We start from the raw sequence: 8908 nt of genomic DNA, 5'->3' as shown, positions 1-8908 counted from the left end.
CAATAAAATCCAAATTAATTCCTTAAAATCATACAATGTGATTTTCTGGATTTTTGTCTCTCACAGTTGAAGTGTACCTATGATAAAAATTACAGACCTCTACATGCTTTGTAAGTAGGAAAACCTGCAAAATCGGCAGTGTATCAAATACTTGTTCTCCCCACTGTATATATCTTTTTTTTTACTGTATTCATATAAAATAAGGCATTTGCTCCTTGATCAGGATTCTCTCTCTGTGTCAACCCACAGCTCGTAACCTGACACCTACCATGCAGCCTGCACAAACAAAGATTTTTTTTTTTTAACCTTTATTTAACTAGGAAAATCAGTTAAGAACAAATTCTTATTTTCAATGACAGCCTAGGAACAGTAGGTTAACTGCCTTGTTCAGGGGCAGAACAACAGATTTGTACCTTGTCAACTCAGGGATTTGAGCTTGCAACCTTTCGGTTATTAATCCAATTCTCTAACCACTAGGCTACGCTGCCGCCTCGGCCAGAGGAAGAGCTGTCATTCATTGAAGGTAAATACATTTTTCTTTTTAAAACCCTTGTATTTTCTTCTAAAATGTTTATACATAAATGCCATTTATATCCTTTAAATGTTTACATGTATAATTATTTTTAATTCCTTTCCTATAAAATAATGTTATCAGCATGTTTCTCTGCTTGTAACCGAACAACCTCCCACACACAGCCACATGTTGGGGGGGGGTGACATAGGTCATTAGCTCCCCCCCAGACGCTACAGATCCTTGTCAACACACACACACAAACACACACACACGGAGAGAGAGAGAGAGACAGCGATCTCATTCATTGAAGTTAAATCACAATACACCTAAAATTGATCTAGGAGCAATGTTTTATATCTTTATTAGAGTCTTCTGTGGTTTATCTCTCAAGGTTTCTTGTCGCTCGTGGTGTTCACAGCTCTTTACTTATACTGACCAATACTCTACCACCCCGGAAATTACTGTTGCATATACAACATCACTAAACAGTAGAGACATAAGTTCACTACAACATTGCCCTACTCTTTCAAATGTTCAAACACATTCCATAGTTCAACAAGGTCACTACACATCAATCACCTTGACAACTTAAATGCAAACACATGCTTTACCCTAAACAGATGCACTATCAGGTTACATAAGCACTCACTCGATAGCGTGAGAATGGCATGACCGGATGTACATATATGGGCATAACCACGTGACACATAAAATAGATCATCAATCATTTTTAACACAAACCATCTACTGTATTCTCTCTATTGTTTTTTACTAAAACATTTGTAGTCAATGTTGTGACAGCTACACATTTTGATTGACGTTTCCCTTTTTCAGATGCAACTAAAGAGAGTCCAGCTACAGAATAGTCTAAATACCAGGACCACTGAGAGAGACCAGTTACAGAACAGTCTAAATACCAGGACCACAGAAAGAGACCAGTTACAGAACAGCCTAAATACCAGGACCACCGAGAGAGACCAGCTACAGAATAGCCTATATTCCAGGACCACAGAGAGAGACCAGCTACAAAATAGTCTCACCACAAGGACCAAAGACAGGGACCAGCAGCAAAATAATCTTAAAGTTATGACTGCTGAAAGAGATCAATTAAAGATTAGTCTTAACTCAAGGACTAAAGAGAGAGACCAGTTGCAGAATAGTCTAAATACCAGGATCACTGCGAGAGACCAGTTACAGACCAGGCTTAGGTTCTATGGTGAGTGCAGTCTTTTATTTTCTTATTTAGAAGTACAATTTTATTTCATACTTAGAAGAGATGTAATATATTTGTAGATGTTTAAATGCCTGCTGTTCTGTTGTGTTTATCTCAGAGGAACCCTGTCTGGATGGATGGTGGAAGTTTGGCACCAGCTGTTATTATGTCTCCTCCAGGATGGAAACAGCTGGGGGCAGTCAGAGAAAGTGCAGAACAATGTGTGCTGCCTTGGTTATTATAAACAGCAGAGAAGAACAGGTAATATAATATATATTAGTAATACTATAATACTACTGTTTCGTTGTTGTTGTTGTTATTATTATTATTATTATCTACTTCTCTGATTAGTATTCAACATGTGTAACCAATTGTATCACCAATGTTCATGTAACTGTCAATTTATAAAATATACTTCCTGTCAGAATAGCATGTTTGCATGAGACTATATCTAGACCTATACTATAGCTGAGGCTGCAACCTGATCTCATAGTTTCACTTCAAAATTTGATGTAATCTTGATGAAAGTCTATTTTTCAAGCATACATTCCGCATGGTTACAGGGTTAATTCTGTGCGGTTAGAGGTATAATTCTGTGTATTTACAGGGTTAATACGGAATCTGGGAGTGGGTTGGCAAAACACCATTTAACCTCTACGTAAGGAACATGTTCTGGAGGACTTTTACACAATTTTTTCTGTTGTAAGAAATTACTTTTTACAGTCTGATAATCTCGTCCTCAGCCAGCTCTCTCTCTCCCTCTCTGTCGGATGGTAACAATTGAGCCTGGGGACTAGGTTAATATTCTCTATGTTGTATTGGATGATTTTCAACTCTGATTCTCTGTGTTGTTTATAGCTATTGGATGGAAGGGGAACCAAATAACTTGAATGACAAGGTGGCTTGTGTTGAGATCTCACAGACGGCATCAGACCCATTGAAGAATTGGAAGGATGGACCATGTGCTCCTCGAAAATACTGTGTGTGTGAAAAACCATTCACACTGTAGTCCAATTGCAATAGCAAATGTAATTCCCTATCTTATAGAGTTGAACTGGTTTTCACTGTGTTAGGCTGAACCTGTTTTTGTTTCTATGTATAACTACATTGAAAGACGTATTTGATGTCTTTAAAGAGACCATGTCTATGTGGAGTTTGTCCAACATTCATCAGGCCCAGGGGAGTGGAACTGTGGATTCATAGTCTCTAACTGTGGTTTACATATTATTATTTTTTACCATAATTTACTATTATGTTTTTTAAATGTACCATTGTGGTGTGCATATAAAAAATATCATTGAAGTTTTTACAGTTATCAACCCATTTCAAATGCAGCAGTGTTCTATATTTGTGTCCATTCTGTTCCATATGTATCATGTGTTCATTCTACTGACTAAATACATCTATATACTGTGATCCAGATATACTGTATTACTAAGTGTTGTAATGTACTAATAGTAACTCCAGTGTTTTCCTTCTAAAGGATGTCAGTTATTAGTTGACATAGCACAGTAAAAACACTTTAGTTAATAGATAGAAAATAGTCCTTATCAGTAAAGTTAAAGCAGTACCAGAATTGAACACTAGATGTGTTGTGTCATGCATGGACATGTGACCAGAGCCTGTATTCACAAAGCGTCCCAGAGAAAGTGCTGATCAAGAAACAGTTTTTTTCTTTGACCTCTCTCTCGTAATGTTAGTATATATTTTTACTTAGCTTACCCAGTACAAAGGAACCAATATGATAGTCCCAAAAGTGCAAACTCTGCCCAACCAGCAGCACAATACTCCTGTTTGATCAAATATTCACTTTTATAACATTTGTGCAGTATTCTGTAGCTACACATACTACCCGTTTCCAACCACTTACACATTTTCAGGATAAACCCAAATTAACCACGTTACCTTGTATCTGAACCCACCGTCCAATGGTACGTTAGTTCATTATTGTTTGGCCAAATAAGGTAACTGATATCCTGATGTAAACACATAATGCAGGGTGTTTAAACTTTAAAACACACGTTACTCCAATCTTACATTTCACTCGGTACATTTTGCTACATTTGTATTATTTACAAACCAATATATTACAGTTGGATGCATATGTTTTCACTTCTCAAATACTTATTTTCTCCATTTCACCAGATATGATCATTTTCTGCATTCTCTAGTTGCGCTGTGATTGGCTCAGTGTTCTGTCACACATGGGACACTACGTCACCACAAAATCTACAAGGAGAGCTCGACAATTCAAGCCCCTTTGGTGCTGCCATAGATTTACATTAGAAGTGCCCATCCAAGAAGGCTCAAAGTCATTGGCCATAAATAAAATGACGTCAAATCACCATTACATCTACCGTAGCTTTTATTAGGCTGATCATGTCAATATCATACTTTCAAAATCTTAGCTATCAAGCTAGACAAGCAGTCATCAGTCATCATCATTAATCAAGTTGACAATCCACTGGCAAAACCTTTTCAATCCTTGTCATATGAAGAGAAATTATAGATAAAACACATCGGTGCTCATCGGCCATTGGACATAAACATTACACAACAAGTTGGAAATAACAAATTCAACAATGAGTGGTTTAGAAGGAATCAGTGGCTAACAGCAAGTGTTGCATAGCAATCACATTCCTGCTATTCAGTGGAGAGGGTGTGTGGTCCAAGTCTGGGTTTAAGGGTCTCTTTTCCAACCTTAAAAGGATAAACACATGCAACAACATGGGCCAGAAAAGGTTGAAAACATTGGCGATGCTGTCAATCCAGCATGATTTCTGCTAAGTTCAAAACAACTGGAAACTCGGAACTGGGAAATCTCAGACTTGAGTGAGTTCAAGACAACTGAGACATTGGAAAAAAATGAGCTCCGACTGGGAAAATACGTTTTGAACGGTCATCTAACTCATAATTCCAAGTCGGGAACTCGGGCCTCTTTCTAGATATCCAACCTGAAGATCACCGACATCATGATTCAACCTTGTTTTTTTCCAGAGTTCCCAGTTGTCTTGAAAGCACCATAAATCCACCATAAATCCAAGATTTTCCCACAAGAAGGACCCCCTGCACCACTTTACTGTTCAAGTGAGTACAGCACAACAAGGAGAGTCCAAAAATGTCTTGTATGGTACTGCATAAATGATGTAATATGCCAGGGAGATATGTATACTGTAGCTAAGAAAGTAATACTAAGTGTATGTTGTGTAGTAAGTTGTTATCAACCCATGTGCATCGCCCTAAACATGTGGTCCCTTTCCCTCTCATAACTTAGCCTACTGTTCTGACTTGGTGATGCACATGTAGCCTGTAGCCTGTTTTAGAGAAATGTCTTCATCGAATATTGTAAGAGCTTTCATTTTCTGCTTATAGACCCCCTTTATTTATCCTACGGTTCTGACTTGGAGTACAGGGAGAATACTGTAAGAAAGGCCCATGTTCTGAAATTTGTCACTGTACATTTCAAAAGTGCTGAACAAATAGTTTTATTGACTATGTCCTTCTTAGCTCGCTCATTAGTGTCTTCATCGAAATTACAGAATGCCTCTTATCCGCTCACCGTTCCCTTATGCCGTAGTTTGTACATCTCAATTGTCAGTAGAAACTACATTTGTTTAAGCAAGTCAGCCATATCAGCTTTGGTTTTTTTACAAGGCAGTAAATGAGGCTGAATTAAATGTTTCGCTGCCAGACAAGGCTCCGCTGATAGCCAGGTGTAGCAGTGGTAAAATGTTGGGACTCTGCTGTTGGTTCAGGTTTGTGTGCACTGTTTGTCACCGTTATAGTACAGTTAATGTATTGTTTAGTGTTGTGTTCTGTTGTGTAGTGGCTTTGCTGGCATTCATCAACATTTTATATATTTTTTTGCCCCCCATGCTAAAATCGCCACTGAAAAAAAGAAGAATTTATGTTTAAGGAAAAGAAAATGTGTCTCCTTGCGGAGGTAACAGACATATTTGGGAAACTGAACGAACTGAACAAAAGTATCCAGGGGAAATACAAAAACATTCTACAGATGAGATACCGAATCAGTGGATTCAGAGGAAATTATTATTATTGGAGAGAGAGTCTTTCAAAAACGAACCATGCCCCCTTCCCTCGACTGTGCATTTTTCTAACAAACAACAGCATCAGTAAGTGTCCCACACGAGTGATGACTGCTCACCTCTAACACTTGGAAGAGCACTTTGGGACCTACTTCCCAATCCGAAATCAGTTGACTTGCCTGTAAGTGAAATTGAACAGCTGATGTAGCTGTCATGTGACAATGCTGCAGACAACGCATTCAGGGGTTAATGTATCACTGGATGAGTGTCAACAAGATGCATACCCAGCATTGTTAAAATAACAGTTTTAATTCAATCTGAGCATACTAGTTCACTCCCTAAAATAAGACAAGGTTCCAATGCAGTCCATGAAGAGGTTGGTCTATTAGGATTATGTGAACAGCTATTCTGCCATACTATTGCAAACAGCAGTAACTACTGTTCACATTTTGGTCAAAAGTTAAGACTGAAATCCAGCTTTGTAGTATCTGGTTTATCTTGGCACAAAGTGTCCTGGTTCAATTATATTCAGTTTCAGAGAAAATGGAGTGTCAAATAGTGACTACAAAATCCAAGTAAAATCCAAGGCAAACAGCAGTAAGTGAAGTTACTGTACTCTGTCTTTGATCCACCGTGATTTGACTGCAGTTACTGTGGTTTGTCTTGGTTTTCTGTCAGGCTCCGAGTTCAGGTCAAACCAATCATGACACCCTCAGACACACCATGAGACAGCCAGTGATCCCCAGAATAAAGATGGCACATTCCCACGGAAAATGTTTGGTTGAACTCTCATTGAAATGTAAATAACCAGACAATGATAAGATAGCAAACAAAGTATGTAAAAGTTAGCTAACATTAAGCAACTGACACCATTGTAACTATATTTATACAATGTCAAATATTAAGTTTAAACATTCTCCATGATTAAATCGTTACATTTTTACCTTTACATTTTAGTCATTTAGCAGACGCTCTTATCCAGAGCGACTTACAGTAGTGAATGCATACATTACATTTCATACATTTTTTTTTTAATATATTTTTTTGTCTGTGCTGGCCCCCCGTGGGAATCGAACCCACAACCCTGGCGTTGCAAACACCATGCTCTACCAACTGAGCTACAGGGAAGGCCTAATACTGAAAAAAATGATTCAGGATTACATTCAAAACATGAAAACATGTCTACATAAAACCATTAAATACATCTAGAATGTAGTTAGAACTCTCAAACTGTTTCCATCAAACAGAAAAACAACAAGAAAGATGGATTAACACATTTATATTTCAGATCCTATACTTTGCATTTACCCATATAGTTGTTTAAGGTCATACAAAGGGGGAGTGCAAACAGCTTGTGAACTCTGCAAATAATGTTTCCACTCCGAGAATGAGAACGGTAGGCTAATTGACTGTAATTAATACATGCATTAACAGAATTTAATGTAACCAAATGACAGGGTATAAACAGTATATTTACACGGCCTACTGGTGACATATGTAATGGGGAATTGATAAACAATTAACAAAGGGCAAACAATTCACACAATTAAACAATGAATGCTCAAGAATTGGAAGGCGACAGCTGAGCGCATTCTGGAATTGCTGATGAAGTGCATCCATTCTGGAGAGAGATGCCTCCACCACACCCACCTCCCCTTCTTCTTGTTGCAACATTTTCCATTATACTCAAGACACATTATCTTCACACATATTTTAGATGCTTTTCACTGGCATCCACAACTCAATCAGCTAGGCCTATTGCCACGTGCTCTGCCCAAATTGCAGGCTTCCCACATAGGCCTTGGCCTACGCACTTGTGATGTGTAACAATCCATAACAAAAACATATTTGTAAATAAGCTAATGATCCTCTGTGGCGAAGTCATGCCCTCTGGTGAAGTATTTTGAATGATTATATTTAGGCAGGAGTAATTATATCATTTTGGCAAAACATCAATTTACTTTAGGGGAAGCCAGCATCCAAACAGTGCACAGGATGCACCCGGCAACTTTCCCTTCCAATTCGCAAGAGGCTGAAACCAGAGATCTGTATATAATGACGTGATGCTCCGCCCGAACAATGGGATTAGTTGTCCCAAAGGCAGGAAGGCAGGCTACAAGCTTAGGTCTGCATATTATGCCAATAGAAACACATTGGGTTAGTTCTGGACAGATTTTGGCGAGAGTGAGCCCTCTCGCTTCACCTCTTCCTCTTTGCTTAAACAATCTCAATGGAAGACACATCCATGCGAGCGAAACAAAGCCCCTCTGTCTTACTACACAGTATGTAGCCCATGTATCAGATGCTGTCTGGACCAAAAGAGTATGGCATGTCATACTATTTCCGGCCAGACAGCATCAGATACATGGTCTACACATACTGAGACAGAGGGGCTGTTTCACTGTCCAGACAGCATCAGATACATGGTCTACACATACTGAGACAGAGATGGTGCTGTTTCACTGTCCAGACAGCATCAGATACATGGTCTACACATACTGAGACAGAGGGGTGCTGTTTCACTGTCCAGGCAGCATCAGATACATGGTCTACACATACTGAGACAGAGATGGTGCTGTTTCACTGTCCAGACAGCATCAGATACATGGTCTACACATCCTGAGACAGAGGGGTGCTGTTTCACTGTCCAGACAGCATCAGATACATGGTCTACACATACTGAGACAGAGGGGTGCTGTTTCACTGTCCAGGCAGCATCAGATACATGGTCTACACATACTGAGACAGAGATGGTGCTGTTTCACTGTCCAGACAGCATCAGATACATGGTCTACACATACTGAGACAGAGGGGTGCTGTTTCACTGTCCAGACAGCATCAGATACATGGTCTACACATACTGAGACAGAGGGGCGCTGTTTCACTGTCCAGACAGCATCAGATACATGGTCTACACATACTGAGACAGAGGGGTGCTGTTTCACTGTCCAGACAGCATCAGATACATGGTCTACACATACTGAGACAGAGGGGTGCTGTTTCACTGTCCAGACAGCATCAGATTCATTGTCTACACATACTGAGACAGAGGGGCGCTGTTTCACTGTCCAAACAGCATCAGATACATGGTCTACACATACTGAGACAGAGGGGCGCTGTTTCACTGCCCAGACA

The 8908-nt window shown here is 39.3% G+C and overlaps 1 long non-coding RNA gene across 2 annotated transcripts; it reads left to right on the top strand.

Annotated features, from left to right (window-relative positions):
* Positions 1-421: 421 nt before the first annotated feature.
* On the top strand, positions 422-3143 carry LOC123732949 (uncharacterized). 2 transcript variants are annotated; one of them, XR_006763520.1, is made up of 5 exons: positions 422-523; positions 1349-1730; positions 1846-1988; positions 2335-2385; positions 2586-3143. It is a non-coding gene; the product is annotated as an uncharacterized lncRNA (long non-coding RNA). The 2 variants fall into 2 exon arrangements; XR_006763521.1 differs by lacking the exon at positions 2335-2385.
* The last annotated feature ends 5765 nt before the right edge of the window (positions 3144-8908 follow it).

The sequence above is a fragment of the Salmo salar genome, unplaced genomic scaffold (assembly GCF_905237065.1).
Source record: "Salmo salar unplaced genomic scaffold, Ssal_v3.1, whole genome shotgun sequence".
In the NCBI taxonomy this organism is placed as follows: Eukaryota; Metazoa; Chordata; class Actinopteri; order Salmoniformes; family Salmonidae; genus Salmo; species Salmo salar.
Note: the sequence above shows the minus strand (reverse complement) of the source record. Positions and strands in the feature narration are given on the sequence as shown.